Genomic DNA, 19,652 nt, shown 5'->3' on the forward strand with positions numbered 1-19,652 from the left:
AATATTATTGATTAATTCCCATTAATTATTTTTAAAATGTTTAAACATTTTCTTTTCTTTATGCTTGTGTGTATGGTTTGGGGAGGCATAATTTTTAGAAGGGATGCTTTAAAAAGTCATATACTATTGTTTTATAAGCTTCACACACACACACACACACACACACACACACACACACACGCACACACACACACACACACGTTGCATGCACAAGCTTTATTTAATTGGAGTTTCCTTACATGGGGGATAATGCTCTTCGCAGAAGTTGCCAAATAAAACCCCAGTGCCAGGTGTGTGATGCTTGGGTTGCTGGTTGTGACTATACTGAAGATCCTCCCAAAGCGATTGAGGTGATTGCAATTACTCTTGATTATCCACCAGAACTTGATAAGACCTAAATGCTGAGGATAGCACATACTTCAGATATAGGATGTGGGGGAATCAAATTGGTACTGACTGGGAATCTTCATTCCCACAGGCAACTTTTCATGCTCCAAAAGGTGCTGTGTGGTCTGCAGGGGGAATAAGTAAAGGAGCAGTGTAAGAGTGTCTGTCTACCAAAGGCTATCACCATTGGGCAGCCTCTATAGGTTAGTCCCAAATGGATAAAGCAAATGGAAATGTTAATCATCCGCTGTGAGAAACAAGGATCTGGAAAACAAGGATGCTTTAGTGAGCATGGGCAATGACTCACTCATGGGACTCATCTGGATATCAAGGCAGATGTGTTGCTAACCTTTGCCTAAGAGAGCAATTTTCTCTTTATTGATAATTTAATTAACTATCATTATTGGAGTATAAGATAAATGTTTTCAACCTCAGGCAAATGACAGAAGTTTAAATTACATAGAGTTATATGGAATATTAGGGATTTGCCAAGAGAGTACAAAAATAAAATATAAAGTAAGAAAGTAGTTTAGAGAGCTGGAACACTTACTGCTTCAGAGAGAAGGAGTGTGGGTCCTAGCACCAACATCAGGTGGCTCATGACTGCCTGTAATTCCAGCTCCAGCTGATATAATACTTTGTTCTAGACTCTGATGGCACCTGCACATATATGTATACATATATGTATAAAGATATATATCTATCTTTAGAAATGTATACTATATGTAATAAAGTTTACATAGCTATTATATGTTAGGACCACTAGGTTAAATTATAGATCCAAAGACATAATTTAAGAAGATGGCTGCCTGAATTTACTTAAGAGTTATTTGGTAACAAGTAGAGTTTGGTTGTCTTTAAAATGACCTTTCTAAGTCAGGCAAATTTTCATTTGTGTGTATGTTCTCATTTTATTGTTGTTGTAGTTGTGTGTAGTTGTGTGTGTGTATGTGTGGTATGAATGCACATGTGTATGAGGGTGTAGGTGTATAGAGTGTATAGACGTTAGAGGACAATTTTCATGGCTCCATTTTCTTTTTTGCTTGGTTGAGGTAGCATCTCTCTTGTTTCTGAGTCTGGGCTGTGTACTCCAAGCTAGCAGCAGGGCTGATGTCTGTCTCACCAGGTCATTTTAGGAGTGTGGGGATTACATTCCTCTGCATGCGGCTGCCTTTGTTTGAATGTGGGCTTCCTTCTGGGGTCAGATTATCAGGCTTGAATGGCAGACCCTTTACTCAGCGACCTATCTCACTGGCCTGGTGTGTGTGTGTGTGTGTGTGTGTATGCATGTGTGTGTATATGTATGTGTTTATTTAGATACTTTAGAAATTCTGTGTATTTAAAACTGACAGGGGGCTGGTGAGATGGCTCAGCGGTTAAGAGTGCCGACTGCTCTTCCAAAGGTCCTGAGTTCAAATCCCAGCAACCACCTGGTGGCTCACAACCATCCGTAACAAAAATCTGATGCCCTCTTCTGGAGTGTCTGAAGACAGCTACAGTGTACACACATATAGTAAATAAATAATTCTTTAAAAAAAAAACAAAGCAAAAACTGACAGACAAATACTGAAATAAGTTGCCTAGCTATGCTATTGATAAAGCTTAGTTTCAGGAGCATTTCTGTTTATTCTGATTAAAAAGCAAACAAACAATAAAACTATGCTGATAATGAATGAACTCACAGTGCACATGTGTTTTCAGTTTCCTTTCTGTTTGTTGGAAATAGTCCTCCTGACTATAGATTTCATGTGTTGATTAAATACAGCACCATTCATATTTTCTTTTAGCTCATGAATTTTAATCTCGGATCATCCTTAGTTTTATGGCAAAGAAAGTTTACATTTATTTGAAACAAGGCTGCGGATGATTTTGTGGCTTAAAAATAAATTGCAGTTTAAAACACTGTGGAGGCTGCCTGATTTCTAGCCATTTTTATTTCCCTAAGTAGTTAATGCGATGTATAATGATGCCTCCTTATTAGATTTGCATCCTTATTGGATTAGCATGTTCATGCTGAATGTTGAATGCCGCTATCCTAAGAAGCTACCAAATATTATGAGTTCCCAAACAGGCTCTCATTTTTATCTGTTTACAAAAACCCCAACAGGCTACAAATAACAGGAAATATTTGTGAACAAATGAGAGGAAACACCACCTGTTACTTCCCCTTTCTTTCTTTCTCCTTTTTTTTCCTTTTTTTTTTTCAAGACAAGGTTTCTCTGTGTAGCCCTGGCTGTCCTGGAACTAACTTTGTAGACCAGGCTGACCTTGAACTCAGAAATCTGCCTGCCTCTGCCTCCCAAGTGATGGGATTAAAGACGTGCATCACCACCGCCCGAATCCCCTTTCCTTTTTGTCTCCATGCATGTTAATACCCGAAAGGGGAAAAATATCACCATTCATACTTCTATTCAATGTATGTCTTTTTACAATGCAATTTGTATATTTAGCATATTGAGTCTGCCATGTTTAACAAGCTAAAATCCTTCAGAATGTTAAGTTAAAACTGAATTTTAAGTAAGGAATGAACAATGGACATGATTACATAGGCTGTGCCTATCCCGACAAAAATAAATATTGCTAATAAGAAATTGAAAGTTAAGTTGGTTTCTTTTTAAATCTGGCAGGCCTATGCCTATTACCACAATTGCTAAGATTTGGATAAATTTTACACTCCTTCTCTGGCTTTCTCTCCTTGTTATACGATTTCCTTTATTCCCCATTTTTAAAAGTAAAACCTGAACAATAGTGTATTTATTTATGTAAGTCTATGAAGTGCAGAGAATATTTTTTTTGTCTTAACATACTAGAGAATGTACTTACATTAAATTATATAACAAAAGTATTTCTAAGCACAAGCAGCTACAATTATGTTGGCATTCTCAATAATGACTTTCTAATTTAGCATTTCATCCCAGAATTTCTTTAAAATCTGTGATGACTTTTAGGTTCTCTTTATTCATGAGAGTTTGTCTGGAGACAGGCTTTCTTCCACTAATAATAAAAAAAAACAAGTATTTTGTTGTTGCTTATTTACTGTATTTTATTTTGTTGAGACAAGGTTTAACTCTGCAGCTCAAGCTGTCTAGAACTTACAATGTAACTGAAGCTGGCCTTGAATCTGTGGAGATAGGAAGAACAAGTCAAATTTGGATTAGTTTGATCTTCTCAATACATTTTAGCTATTTTTTTTTTTTTGAGACAGGGTTTCTCTGTATATCTATGTCTATGCTGGAACTCACTCTATTGACCAGGCTGGTCTCAAACTCACACAGATCTGCCTGTCTTTGCCTCCCGAGTGTTGGCTGGGATTAAAGGGGTGTGCTGCCACTACCCAGATAATTTTGGCTAGTTATTGAGAATATTATTGTTAGGGTCTGAATCTGAAGTATCCCTTGCAGATTTATATTTTGAGTGCTTGTTCTCCAGCTGGTGGATTTGGGAGGCTGTGGGATTCTCAGATGGGACCTTTATAGATAGGGCATGGTGCGTATCCTTAGCTGTGTCTAGTCTGGTTCCATCTGCTTGCCTTGTATACGGAAACCCTTCTCTCTAGACTTGGCATCCCGAATGGAGCTGCCCTCCACAGCTTCTCTGGAGTGGTGGACTGAAATCTTCTGAAACCGAGTGTTCCCAAAAGTTGTCTTTCTTACTGATATGAGAGTCAGTAATGATGTAATTTACCAGAATATCTCTGCTTCTCAGATTTGGGCTAGTTGGGACCTTTGTAGGTTCGTGTTATTCAGACACAATGATGAAAGGCTGAGCTGAAGGTGTTCCTTAGTTGCAGAACTCGTGTTCCAGAGGCATGGAAGGGCCAGTAGGGTAAAACTCTTGCCTCAGGAACGAGAGACTATCTGGAACTGTGCTAATGAGATAGGAAGAATGATCTTTCCCTTTTGTGAGACAATATACTTTTCCTTCCCAGAATTCCTGCCTCCAGCACAATTAGCTTAGAGGGTCTCAGCCTAGCAGCTGCCTCTTTTGGGGAATTACGCAAAAACAATGCAGCTTTTCCTTTTGTTATTTATTGATCTGTTAATTTTAAAAATCTCGCTTTTAAGCACGCTTTTTGTAACACTTTGGTCCTCCTTACCGTTTACTGAAGCATTCTTCCTTGCCATGTAACTGCTTTGTTCTCTATGTGGCTAACCCCTCTATGTAAGCTAACTCAAAGGGCATGGCTTTCTCTCTTCCTCGTCCCCACCTTGTCTCCCTCTTCTGGACAGCTGCTTAGATTTACTACAGCTTGTCTGGTTTGCACAAAGAAACAAGCTCCTAGACCTTAATAGGCATCCAGATCTTAGAACAACCGATGCCATGATAGAGGGCCTTGGAATCCAGTAGGTAGGCTAAAGGCCAAAATGGGGATAAAGCCCAAGCCAAAGATTCCAGGATGTCACTGGGGAAGTCCTGGAATAAAAAGTCCCTAAATGTACTAACCGTGCTTTTTGGCTTCTGTAGTTCTACTTCCTGTTAACTATTCTTTCTAGTCAAAGTGTGTCAACAAGGATGTGGTTTCTGTGTATGAAAAGCCAAGAGCTGTAAGGCTTCGGGCTGAGGATTTGGGCTGGTTCCTCATGCAGCTATGAGCTAGCAAAGGAAGACTATTTATTTATTTATTTATTTATTTATTTATTTATTTAAGGGATATGAGTACGGCACCATTACTCTCTTCAGACACATCAGAAGAGGGCATCAGACTCCATTATAGATGATTGTGAGCCACCTTGTGGTTGCTGGGAATTGAACTCAGGACCTCTGGAAGAGCAGTCGGTGCTCTTAACCACTGTGCCATCTCTCCTGCCCCAATGATGACTTTCTATCCAGTTTTAAGAGTATCTGTGTAGTTGTCTCTGGGGAGTTTACCATGTTACATTAACATAGCAATTAAGTCAAGCCAGAACTATTTCAACATCGGTCAGAGCTAATCCCTGTGTTTATGTGGCAGACACACTGACTAGAAAGAGGCTTCACTCCATCTTCCTGGGTAGTTCCAGGGCCTTCATACCTTCCTCAAGTGTGAACATTCCTATCTGCTGACTCTGATGGTACTTTTTAGCTGTGGACGGAAGCATCCATTTGGTCCTAAGCTTATACAAGTAGGAAACATAAGCATGATTTTGGTGATGTGTGAAGAATCTTTACCATGAGTGAGCCTTGATTATATGCTTGATGTGAGGGCCCAAAGAACCCCATGGAACAGATTCCAGAAGCTGTGTCTGGATTTGTAATTTCTGTGCATTTTTCAGGTCTTCAGAAAATTTCACCTATAGTAGGATACCTTCACAGGTCTGGAGGAGTCCCATCTCAGTCCCTCCCTCCAACCAGTTCCAGGGGAAGAATAGATCAGACTTAACATTTGAGATTCCATTTGAATCCATTCTTAAACTCGTTTACCAATGAGGCTAAAGGCTCCAAGAGAGGTCCCCAGTTTCCATGGTAACAGCTACAACAAATTATTTTTCTCTGTTTTTCTTTCAGAGGGGTCACAGCCTACTGCCTTTTCCTAATTGATGAGACCACACACACTTGTAGTACCAGTTGCTTTTGTGAGACACAGAGTTCTGAAAAATAACTTTTGGAGATGCTACAAAGGTTCCAGGTACTTCATGTTTAGTATACACATTCTCCTGGTAATAGTTAAGAACTGCCTACCCCAGTATCAGTCATGCCACGGCAGGAGTACAGATTTCAAATGGTTCATTCTCTTTATGCATATGTTAATTAAATTTAATAAAACTCAGGAACAAGCAGAGAAGGAAACACTGGAAATAATCTGTCATGTGGTGCACTAGAATGGTAAGAGCAATCACACAGAGGCTTTATAGAAATTATTCATATGTCTTTTTTATAATCCCCATAATAAATGTTATTATATCCTCTTACAGTTGAGAAAAGAGAGGCTCAGAGGGTCTTGCGATCCATTTATTGTTCCATACCCAGTTAAAGTAGCACAACTGAGATTCAATACTGGTAGGCTGTGCAGGCTTCTGACCCAACCCATATTCTTTATTTAGAAAAAAGCCATTTAAAATCAGTTTCTTTACCTCTCGGAAGGAACCAGTAATGATTCTTTTCTTTATTTCCCACAGGGATGCCTACTGTTTCTTGATACTTGAATGACTACTTTCTGTCATGCATCTAGGATGTTTTCCAAACTATCAATTGGTTACCACCCACAGGGGTAGGGGAGTCTCAGGATGGGTGGACAGCAGCTGCTCTCAGATTGCTGCCTGACACTAGCACTCCCTGGGGGGACTTTTAAAATGTTGGTGTCTGCTTCCCAGTTCTGGAAATTCTGATGCAACTCATCTGGGGCATGGCAAGGACATTGACAGATTTTTGGTTCTACCTTAAGTGAGTTTTTAATGTGAAGCCATGCTGGGAACACGTAAAACAGACACATAAATATTTGCATAGAGAAGTAACACAGATGAGTCGTCGATGCTAGTTATTTATTTTCGGTGAATTTACTTTGTGAAAATAGCTGCTGGATCAAGAATTTTTTTTTTTCAGATGGAACCTGAGCAAGTTAAAACTTGCTCGTGTCTCCTATTTAAAGGATGTTTGTGGTCAGTCAGGGTATCGTGCTGCAAACATGTACTTATTTCATTAGCTAGGTTGCTGAGTCTTTCCTATTTAATATATAAAACTCATAATCCTTGTAGAAACTGTGGTGGTCTCACGTCACATTCCTGAACAGATTTAATTATTCTACAAGGAAACCACATTATCAAAACAGCATGAAATAGCCTCAGATCAGTATCTGAAATCATTTTATGAATACTTAAGAAAAAACCTTCCTGTATTTGCTCTCCTGTCCCTGACCCTGTTGAAGTCTCACAAAGTGAACCTCAGCATTCTTTTAGTGCGGCCACAATACTACTTAATTTTGGAAATTAACTTTCTGAAGTATGAAAAGTAGAAGAAAAAAAGAAGTCTTTGCTAGATTTGTTCTAGAAACAATGTATTATAATCTTGCTTTAAAAGAAAACATTAAAGTGACAAAGGGGAGAGTGGCAATGGGCTGTAGGCTATAAACAGTACCAAGATGTCAGGCGTCAGCACCAAAAGGATGCAGGAAACCAAGATGCACTTAGATGTGGAGGAGCTTGCAAAACTTAATATACATGTAGTATGACAGTGGCGGTCTTGTTGAGGTCTCCCCATACTAGAGTTTAGGTACTATTGCCTTTCCTAAGAAAGATGAAAGAATTAGCAGATCTCAGGCATTAAAGATTAGACCAAATCAGAATGCAGAACTCCTGTAGTAACCATGATATGCCATTGCTTTCTTTGTAATGGTAATATTTTAAGCTTGAGTTACTAACAGAATGGTTATGTAAGAATACATATACACACATAGATACACACATCCCATATATCTCAAGTGAATACTCAGGATGAGGTATCAAGTTGAAAAATTTGTGCTTAGATAGCTCATTTGGTAAACTATGATTAGCTGGAGGAAATATTTGTTAAGCAGAACATGAACCTGAGATTCTGTAGAAAGTTCAGAACTGGTAAGATTTGGGTATCAAATCCATGGAGGTGGTATAAAGTCTTGATAGCTAAAACAAAGGAGGAGATGAAAAGCAAGAAGTTTTAACACTGTGTACTATGTGTGCACCTATCTGTTTGTGAAGCAGATAGCGCACAAGCTCATTGCACAGAGAGAAAGTAATACAACAAAGAGAATATGTCATTGAAACCCATGAAAGAAAATGTGTTCAGTCTTGATCAGCAGTATCAGCAACAGCAGAGATGCAATAAACTACGGTATTAGTGTAGAGATGGTGGGCTTGGCTACTAGGAAGTCATTAACAGTCTTCTTTGGAATGACTTTGACATCAACGTTGGGCTGAGATAAAGTCTGTGTGAGCTCATATGGAAAGAAAAGTGTTTAGAGGAGGTGTTGTTTTTGAAATGCTTCCTATGGGCCATCCACGATATTTTAAAATGAGAACAATTCTACCGGGGGACTCAGTGTTCTCAAGGGTACACAGAGAAAAAGGAAATGAGAGTGCCTACAAGACAGTAAAAGCTTTACATTTGTTTCAGCGAATGATAGCACAATTAGACAAAACTAAACAAAACTGACAGAGATGTTTCTTTAAAGAGATCAAAAAAAAAGGGACAAAATTCTCACAAGGTCAATTAAGAAAATAAAGGATGAGACTATATTAGCAGAATCATCAATGAATGGGTCTCCATACACATTATACCAACAGGATGATAGAAGAGTATTAGGAAGAGAAGTGAACAAATTAAGTAATGTCTCTGGGAAAGTCTCAGTGCTATTTTCCTGAGACAGGGAACAAGAAGAGATGCTTGTCCCTACTGCATGCTGTAGATGTTGGGGAAAACAAAATGAATAGACAAAGATAAAACGATCTGTATTTGCGGATGACATATGCATTTATACAGGAACTCTATAAGAGTAAGACTTAGAGTTGGTGAATTTTATCACGTGTTAGGACCCATGGTTAAAAAGATCAAATCGACTGTCCTATACTAGCATCTAATAAATGATAAAACACAGTTGAAAAAAGCCTTATCTGAGGGCACTAACAAGATAAAGTAGTTGGAAATTAATTCGAGAAAACATATGCAGACCATCTGCTTTGAAAATTATAGAACATGCTATAGAGAAATTTAAAGAAGACATAAAAAATGGAGAGATATGTTTTTGAAGACTGAGTGAAAGATTAAGATGTCAGTTATTCCAAAATTTATTTCTAGTGTCAATATAGTCCCAGGCAAGATATAAGAGAGATTATTTTTAGAAATTGGCAAGTTGGCTCTGAAACTTAAATGAAGAGACAAACCTATTTTTAAAAGAGCATAGCTTCAGAACATATAGTTTGATCCTAAGACTTGCCCTAGAGTTATTGCAATGAAGGCAGCTTGGCATTGGTGAGAGCATAAATATGTGAACTATATTTTATAGCTATATTACATATATATATATATATATATATATATATATATATATATATATATATGGTTATTTTAGAGAGTCTAGAAATACAGCCATGATTGTTTTTATTTTACTTTTTGAAGATATTAAGGAAATCTATAAGGGACTAGAAAGTCGTTCAAGTGCCTGCATATTCATGTTAAAGCATGAGAGTTTGCCCTTAAGATACATGGACACACGTGCCATATGAATGACAGATGTGAAACTAAGTCCAAACTACAACACATCTTACATAAAACGGAGAAGAAAGTGCTAGTCACTTCAGGCAAAGCAGAGCTTTCTCAGGCTAAAAATTATAAATCAAAGAAGGGAAAAATGAGGAGACTGAATTTAATTTTACCAAAGATTTCACCCTTTGATTTCAGAAAAAAATTACTATTAAGATAGAAGATATAGAATACAGAGGTGGTTGCTCTCAGCCAAGCAATGGACAGATCACAGGGTCCCAAATGAAGGAGCTAGAGAAAGGACCCAAGGAATTGAAGGGGTTTGCAGCCCCATAGGAGGAACAACAATATGAACCAACCAGTATCCCCAGAGCTCCAAGGGACTAAACTATCAACCAAAGAGTACACATGGTGAGATTCATGACTCTAGCTGCATATGTAGCAGAGGATGGCCTTGTTGGACATCAATGGGAGGAGAGGCCATTGGTCCTATGAAGGCTCAATGCCCCAGAGTAGGGGAATGCCAGGGCAGGGAATCGGGAGTGGGTGGGTTGGGGAGCAGGGAAAGGGGGAATGGGATATGGGGTTTTCAGAGAAGAAATGAGGAAAGGGAAGAGCACTTGAAATGTAAATAAAGAAAATATCTAATAAAAAAATCTATTAAAAAAATAGAAGAGGCCAAACTACAGAATGTGAGGCATTCCTTATAGCATATTAGTGGTAGAGCATTTTTAGCTAGAGTAGGCACAGGTCTTACACAAGTCAAAAATAAGGAGATGAACAGCGTTTTTTAAAATGTAGAATTCAAACTGATATTTTACAGAAGAAAATGCTTGACCAGCAAAATCTCAGAGAGTCTGGTTACCATCTGGTTTTCATCTGGTTACAATGAAAATCTAACATAAAATGGTAAAAAGACCATTTATATATTAAAATGGCTAATATTAAAATATAAAATTACTGGTTTTTAGTGAGAATATAGAACAATTGTAATTCTCATATGCCATTAATGGGGATATAAAATGTCAATTATATTGGAAAATGATTCAGCAGTGTGAAGTAAATGATTAAGGTTGTGAGTGTGGCTTAGAGTATTTGTGTAGCATACTTGAGGCCCTTGGTAGAGCTGACTTTTCAATTTCTAGGCCTTTTCTAATGAGAAATAGAAATGCATGTTGACACAGAGCCATGCACATGTATACCAAATCTATTTGTCTCATAATAATCTCAGGTTACAGATACCCAAGATATGTGTCCTTAGACAAATGGATAATCCTGGTCTGTCACTCATAGAGTTGAATGCCACTCATCAACATACAAACAGCAAGCAGATACCAGCAACACGGATGAATCTCAAACATTGTTATTGAATAAAAGACTACAGGTGAACACTCCCAGGATCAGAGGTGAGTAGGACACAATATCTGTCTCCAACACCGGGAGTAACTGGGACCGGTGGGACCCAGGCATGCAGGAACTCCACCAGACCAGTGGCATGGGTTCCTTCCAGTCTGTCTGGGCCGGCACCCTGAGCAGACCTTGGGTGCAAACTCTGCAGCCAGCCCTAGGATCGCAGGAACCCAGAATCACAGGAACACAGAGACAGCTTGAGTAGGAGTTCCAACACAACCAGGACCACAGGTAGTACAGGCTCCAATCAGACATAACCAGGGCAGGTAGCACTAGAGATAACCAGATGGCAGGATGCAAGCATAAGAACATAAGCAACATAAACCAAGGTTACTTGGCATCATCAGAACCCAATTCTCCCACCATAGCAAGTCCTGGATACACCAACACACTGGAAAGGCAAGATTCTGATCTAAAATTACTTCACATGATGATGATAGAGGACATTAAGAAGGACATAAATAACTCCCTTAAAGAAATACAGGAGAATATAGGTAAACAGCTAGAAGCCCTTAAGGAGGAAACACAAAAATCCCTTATAGAGTTACAGGAAAATACAATCAAACAGGTGAAGGAAAGGAACAAAACCATCCAGGATCTAAAAATGGAACTAGAAACAATAAAGAAATCACAAAGGGAGACAACCCTGAAGTTAGAAAACCTAGGAAAGAGATCAGGAGTCATAGATGCAAGCATCACCAACAGAATACAAGAGATAGGAGAGAGAATGTCAGGTGCAGAAGATACCATAGAAAACATTGACACCCATGGAAGGAGTTGCAGAGACAAAATTTGGAGCTGTGATGAAAGGATGGACCATCTAGTGATTGCCATATCCAGGGATCCATCCCATAATCAGCTTCCAAACGCTGACACCATTGCATACCCTAGCAAGATTTTACTGAAAGGACCCTGATATAGCTGTCTCTTGTGAGACTATGCCGGGGCCTAGCAAACACATAAGTGGATGCTCACAGTCAGCTATTGAATGGATCACAGGGCCCTCAATGGAAGAGCTAGAGAAAGCACCCAAGGAACTAAAGGGAACTGCAACCCTATAGGTGGAACAACAATATGAACTAACCAGTACCCACCCAGAGCTCGTGTCTCTAGCTGCATATGTATCAAAAGATGGCCTAGTCGGCCATCACTGGAAAGAGAGGCCCATTGGACTTGCAAACATTATATGCCCCAGTACAGGGGAATGCCAGGACCAAAAAGGGGGAATGGGTGGGTAGGGAAATGGGGCGAGGGTACGAGGGACTTTTGGGATAGCATTGGAAATGTAAATGAGGAAAATACCTAATTAAAAAAAAAATCCTAAAAAAAAAAAAAAAAAGAAAAAAGAAAAAAGAAAACATTGACACAACAGTGAAAGAAAACGCAAAAAACCAAAAAGCTCTTAACCCAAAACATCAGGAAATCCAGGACAAAATGAGAAGACCAAACCTAAGGATAATAGGTACAGAAGAGAGTGAAGATTCCCAACTTAAAGGGCCAGTAAATATTTTCAACAAAATTATAGAACTTCCCTAACCTAAAGAAGTGGGAGTGGGTGGGTGGGGGAGTGGGTGGGGGAGCGTGTGGGGGACTTTTGGGATAGCATTGGAAATGTAAATGAAATTAAATTAATTAATTCAATTCAAAAAAACTAAATAAAAAAGAAAGAGATGCACATGAACATACAAGAAGCCTACAGAACTCCAAATAGACTCGACAAGAAAAGAATTCCCCCCATCGCATAATAATCAAAACACCAAATTCACTAAACAACGAAAGAATTTTCAAAGCAGTAAGGGAATAATGTCAAGTAATATATAAAGGCAGACCTATCAGAATTACACCAGACTTCTCACCAGAGACTATGAAAGCTAGAAGATCCTAGGCAGATGTTGTCGAGTCCCACTCGACCAGCAAGAAAGACGCAACCACAGGTTTTTCTTAATGCAGTTTACTCAGGCAGCTACTTACTTCAAATCCCCCAGCCTCTCTCCTTACAAGTGTTTTTTTTCTCCAGCCACAACCACGCCCCCACCAATCACCACAGGTCACATCACCTCACCAGGCAGGCTTGCTCAGCCAATCAGGGATTAAGGGCGGGCCATCCACCAAACATGGGCTTGTTTACTACCTGGAGCAGACTTCCATCCTGCTGACCAGGAAGTCTGGAATGGCTCCCTACAACATGTCTTACAGACGCTAAGAGAACATAAATGCCAGCCCAAGCTACTATACCCAGCAAAACTCTCAATCACCACAGACAGAGAAAACAAGGTGTTCCATGACAAAACCAAACTTACACAATATCTTCCCATCAATCTGGCCCTACAAAGGATAATAGATGGAAAACACCAACACAAGGAGTAAAACTACACCCCAGAAAAAGCAAGAAAATAATCTTTCAATAAACCTCCACACAAACATAATTCCACCTCTAACAAGAAAATCAACAGTAACAATCACTTTTCCTTAATATTTATTAATATGAAAATTAATATTACCAACATAATTGATTGAAATTAAAAAATATGAGGAATTAGAAATTTGTCAGCTGTCATCTCATGGTCTCTCTAATTTGGTAATGGGAGAAATAGGTCCAATATTGTACAATCCATATACATTTTCTGCTTGTTTGTACAAGGCAGGGTCTTGCTGTGTGCCACATAATGGTCTTGAAATCATGCTTCTCCTATCTCAGCCTCTCTATTAGTAGGATTGTTTATTTGATGTTTTTACACTATACTATGATTTTCAGAACAGCTTACATATTTCAAAATTATTTATACAGCCCAAAGAAATGTAGACAATTAATTTGGGAGGTGGCTTGTAAGAGAACAGCAAAGAGTGAGACTGAAGGCTTTGCTTGATATTTATAATTATTGTATCAATTTTGAAGAAGAGGGCTTTATAAGTTACTCTGATTCTGAGATGAATGCTTTTCAAAATCATCACAGTCAATGATCTTACCCTTACCTAATGTTTCTGCCACCCTCCAAGCAGAGTCACTGTTCATTGAAAGAGTTGACAAATGACTTCATGGATAGACTATCTTAATACACACACCATTTCTTAACTGAATGTAACCTGTTCCCCGAGGGCTGAGAATGACAACAATCATTCAAGTCAAATAGCTTTGACCATAGCTGGAAATCTGTATCCCAAAATCATGCCTATAATTCATTCCTTGGTGCAGCCACAACTGTCAACTCTTAGCTTATCTATTTTGGAGGTAAAATCCTTTGGTGATGTGAGGGACATTCAAGTACAGCCTTATTGCAATGAACTCCATTGTCTATAAACTGTTCTTATTTTGTGTTTATACCACAGTAAGAGCCAAGATTTTTTTTTTCTTTTTGGGTTTTTCGAGATAGGGTTTCTCTGTGTAGCCCTGGCTGTCCTGGAACTCACTTTTGTAGACCAGGCTGGCCTCAAACTCAGGAATCCACCTGCCTCTGCCTCCCAAGAGCTGAGATTAAAGTTGTACGCCACCATGCAGCTATAAGAGCCAAGATTTTAAGCTCTACCAAAAATAAAGCAAACAAACAGAAAGACTTTATCTATTTATGTTCATTTAAAAAACTAATAGTGATATATTATTTTAATATACAGTTAATATATTTGGAGTTATTTAAAATTTATATAGAGAAAATGTATGTATTTTCAGTATTGCTGTAGAAAAACATCTACATAAGACTGTTCAATCCATTGTTATTTTATAATACTCATTTTTATTGTTATAATATTTTATAAAATTTAAAGAATATGATAAAAAATGAAAGGCATTGCAGGTTTTGAAGGGGAGGGGAACTGTCTGGAGGAGTTGGGGTACAAAAGGGTAAGAAGAACGTGATATAAGTCTATTTACTCAAAATATGTTTTAAATGTTAACAAATTCAGATAAATTGAAATTATATATCTTTCCTCATCACAATGTAATAAAACTTAAAGGAAAAATAATCATAAAAAAAGACTACAGGCACAATGTAGGTATTTTGTCTTATAATTTTAATACAAAATGCCTACTCATTTAGGCGTTACAAAGCAGATTAGCTGCTGCCTATGGGGACAAGGGGGAAAAAGACTGTGAAAAGACATGAAAAAAATTTTAAATTCATGTGTCTTTTGATGCAGATTGTGGTTTCAACAGGCGACACAGCCATCAAAACCAAAGATTTTTTGCATTTTAGATCACTCTGCCCTATTCAATTTATTCCTTAATAAAATAGATGAAGCCCATTCTTCCTTAACACATACAAAGGCATCATGTTCTTAACTGAGACCAAGTAGAGGAACCACGACCCAGTAGAATCATCCAGAAGAATAAAGAATAAACAAGAACTAGTTTCAGAAAATCTTGAGAGACTGAAGATGTAAAAGCACTAGATGTAGTGTGGAATGGAATCTAAAACCAAACTTTCATTGCTTGCAGGAACATAATCCTTGTATAATTAAAAAAACAAAGTTTGTGTGACATGGAGAAAGGTGATACCTCAGTTTGCCACCAGATAGCTTTAATAACAGGCCTCAGAAGCAAGCTCCAGGCAGGATACCCAGCAGCTCAGATAGACGCCTACCCCAGGACAAACCTTTGCTATGCTGGTAAACTAATCTCAAGGTGGTATTCACGAGGCTACTAATCCAGCCCTAAGCTGTGAGCACCAGTAATGTACAGCTCATCCCAGTGAAACTATTCAGAAATCAGAACCGTGGGAATGGGCTCCGGAATCTCACAGTCATGCTCCCGAAACATGGCTTCTCTCGCCTCTGTGTTGATACCCATCAGCACGAGGACTTGAGGCTGTGCATGGCTCTGTTTCAGTGATTGTTGGATTTGAAGCACCGCTGTTGGTTTCACTGTCGCATTTCTCGGTGCTAGTCGATGGCCACTGCTGTTAAGGGCTTTCTGTACCTTCATCAGTGTCATCCTTCAAGCCTGTCACCGTTGAAGGACTTCACGGTGGACATGGATCAAGTTTCTGAAGCATTTTCATCAAGCCTCCTCAATGAGGATACACCTGTTAGCAGTGTTTGTGCCCAAACGACTGTTTTCTGCTTGGTAATGTGTCTGTTTAATTTTTATATTAGCATAGCATTATAAGGACTGTTTGCATGATAAACCGAGCATTTTTGAGAGACAAATCCTGTGGGCATCCTAGTTGCCCAGGGCCTTACTGCTCACAAGCCATGCTCCATGCAACTGCTTCAAAAATTTCACTCTTCTGTTAATGACGTAGGGTTGTACATTCCGTTTTCTCAGTATCTAAGTTCAAGCTTCTCTATGTATCTATATCAGAATTTAAAATGTTCTTTTAATACATCCCATTGGTTATTTTCTAATAGAATATCAATTGATTAAAACTAAACAAATGTTGTTGACACCCTACTGTGTGAGTTGACACCCTACTGTGGGAACGAAGAACATTTTCAGCTCCTCACCGCTTAGATTTCTCTTGCCCTGTGGTTCTGAATTTCTGCTTTCATATTATTGAGCTTGATAAGATTTTAACTCAGTTTCAAATTATTAATTTCACTAGACTAAGGTGATTTCATTTTTTATTTAATTATCTATCTACCCTATTCCTTCCTTCCTATCTATCTATCTATCTATCTATCTATCTATCTATCTATCTATCTATCTATCTATCTATCTATAGGTTTCTTTCCCTGTGTAGTCCTAGCTGTCCTAGAACTAGCTCTGTAGACCTGCTGCCCTCAAACTCAGAAATCTCCCTGTCTCTTACCCCAGTGTGTTGGCATTAAAGATGTGCATATCATGCTAGGCAAGAGTAGGTTGGTTTTAAAAGATGTAAATCAAACCAACAATTGTGGCTGTGAAAAAAATTTTTTTTTTTGCATTACAAACTGACAGTGCATGCATGAATTTTTCCTTCTTTTCTTTCTTTTTCCTTTTTATTTTCAGTTTTTCATCTTAAACTGGATTCCCTATATTTTGCTTACAAAATTTATTATATGGTAACTTTATGTTTTGGGACATATCTATCTAACCAAGTTCTTGTGTCTTAGTCATTTTGTTCCTGCAATGTAAAAAAACCTATGAATTACACATCCACTAGCTCCAGTTGGGAATATTTGTTCTTTAAGTTTTCTGTAAACTGTTACTATAGGCTTTCCAGTAACAGATTCTAAGGCTTGGTTATATGGTTTCTGAGAACCTGTATTTTCATATAAGTAACTGCTGATTTTGGTGGAAAGAATACTCAAGTAATAAGAAAATACATGTGAAAGGCATTTTTAGGTATAACTAGAGATATCCTCAGACGGTTAGCAAATTTTGAAGATGCTCAGGCCATGTACTTCAAATAAGTGCTTGGCAATAACCCAAGCACATTCTTCCATCGACTTGAAAACATTGATATATTCCTTATGTACCTAGTACAGTATAATACTACGGAATGGTTATTGCATTGCATCGTTTAGGTAATAAAGATAGAAAGAAAAGCCTATATATGGATGGTACGTATTTGATGATCTTTTTCTATGTGGCTGATTGATTCCATGGGTATGGGATGTCCAATTGTACAGCGCAAACACACACACACACACACACACACACACACACACACACACACACACACACACACACACAAGTCGTGTGTCCTAGTTTCTTTGCTGTCTGTGTGATAAAACATCCTGACCAACAGTAACATAGGGTAGAAAGAGTTTATTTCAGTTGACAATTCCAGGCTCTATGTAGAAACATCAAGGTGGCAGGAATCGGAGGGAACTGCTCACACCCACAGTTAAGCACAGAAGGAAACGGAATGCAGACTGTTTGCTTGTTCTCTGCTTGATTTCTCCACTCTTATACCATTCAGGACCCCATGCCTAGGAATGGTGACACTCACAGTGGGCTGTGTCTTCCCACACCAATTAACCTAATTAAGGCAGTCTTGAACAGGTGCACCCACAGGCTAACCTGTCGACAATCCTTCACTGAGACTCTCTTCCTGGGTATTGATTCTTGGTTGTGTATCATCTTGACAATTAAAACTACCAGATGGGCCGGGCGTGGTGGCGCATGCCTTTAATCCCAGCACTTGGGAGGCAGAGGCAGGCAGATTTCTGAGTTCGAGGCCAGCCTGGTCTACAAAGTGGACTCCAGGAGCCAGGTCTATACAGAGAAACCCTGTCTTGAAAAACCAAAAACCAAACCAAACCAAACCAAAAATAAAACAACAAAAAACACCCCAAACAACAACAACAACAACAACAAAACAAAACAAAACAAAAAAAACCTACCAGATGGTGCTTGACTCATTGGGATTGAGAAGAGATGTGGTGATTGTCCATTCTGTTTGCTTTATGTTGATTATAAGTTTCAAAAGCAATTCTTAGTAACTGGCTCTTTTCTGTGTCATGCTTTTTGTAAAAGCTGTTCATCAGAGAATGCATGAAAAATGCAAAAAATTTTGAAAGAAATTTTCCTTTGGAATTATTAGTAGAGCTGGAGAGATAGGTCAGTGACAAATGAAAATCTGCAGCACCCATTAACAATCTGGACACGGGTGAGTGTGTATAACTCCAGCATTGGGGTTGAAGGCAGGTTAACCCTGAGAACTTTGTGATCATGCTATCTAACTTAAATGGTGAGCTTCTGCTTTAGAAAGTCTCATCTCAAGGCAAGAAAGCAGAGAGCAATAGGGAAAGACATCCAATGTCCTATCCTGCTATTCATGTGAGTTCCCTTGAATATGCTCCTGAACATTCATGTTTATATGTGCATGCAGCCCCTGCATATAAACACTTGCACACACACACATTAACAAGTAAAATAAATAAAGTATGAGTCTGAGTGTCAAGAAAACTGTCATTTTAGAACATAAGCCCATGCTTCTGCCAGCCCATTGAACAGGATGACTCGAACTCTGTCATAGACGAATGTTGGAGGATCAGCTCAAGCAATACATCTTGATAGTAGAGTGCCTTAGCCAAGCACAAACTTCAAAATTTTGTTTTTCTTGATGTTATAAATAATATGACTTCGTCACTAGGCTGCCTGTCTTAGATAAAAGTTATCTGTGATGCTTGTAGTCTAAAATCAGGAGATCGTTGTGTGAATTAATTTCTCTTGCCTTTAATAGTAGTAGAGTAGGAATATAGACAAGATGTAGAATATAGATTTTTCCAGATCAGGGCTTCCCTGGTCAGGGGGGACTGAAAACAATGGAGGTGTATGAAGGTAAAACTTACCTGAGTGATTCTTAGGTCACTCTGGAAGAAAGTGAAACAAAGGCTTCTTGATGAAATGAAAACCAAGAGTAGGTTATTTATGAATGAAGAGATGAAGAGAGGAAGGGAAATATGGGTCAGAGGACCGGATGTTGGAATTAGGATTTCCAGTGGTTTGGATTGGATCAATATGAGATGTAAAATGTGTGGTGGGATTTGTGAGGGTTGATCTCAGGAAATCAAACAAGCACTGTCCCTCTTGGGTGCTATGAGGTTGGGATGGTTCATGTTTGGAAATCTATAGGAATTTGATCAAAAAAGAAAAAAATTCCACCTTAAAAAGTCTGTGACCCTTCACTAGGGTAGAACCTGCCACTGTTATTCTGCTCAAAGCTCATGCTATTAAATTGCCTTCTAAAAGTTTATCCTTATACCTGCAAACTTAAGCTACTCTCAGTCTTGGTTGGAGAAAGTTCCTTCACAGTGTGTAGCAGCCGATGAAAAGATGGATATCT

The 19,652-nt window shown here is 38.6% G+C and overlaps 1 protein-coding gene across 1 annotated transcript in view; it reads right to left on the reverse strand.

The window, feature by feature from the left end:
- The window catches only part of Htr1f (5-hydroxytryptamine (serotonin) receptor 1F), a 181,056-nt gene that overhangs the window by 12,372 nt on the left and 149,032 nt on the right, over positions 1–19,652 (reverse strand). The window lies entirely within an intron of this gene.

Source organism: Mus musculus, chromosome 16, assembly GCF_000001635.26.
Source record: "Mus musculus strain C57BL/6J chromosome 16, GRCm38.p6 C57BL/6J".
NCBI lineage: Eukaryota > Metazoa > Chordata > Mammalia > Rodentia > Muridae > Mus > Mus musculus.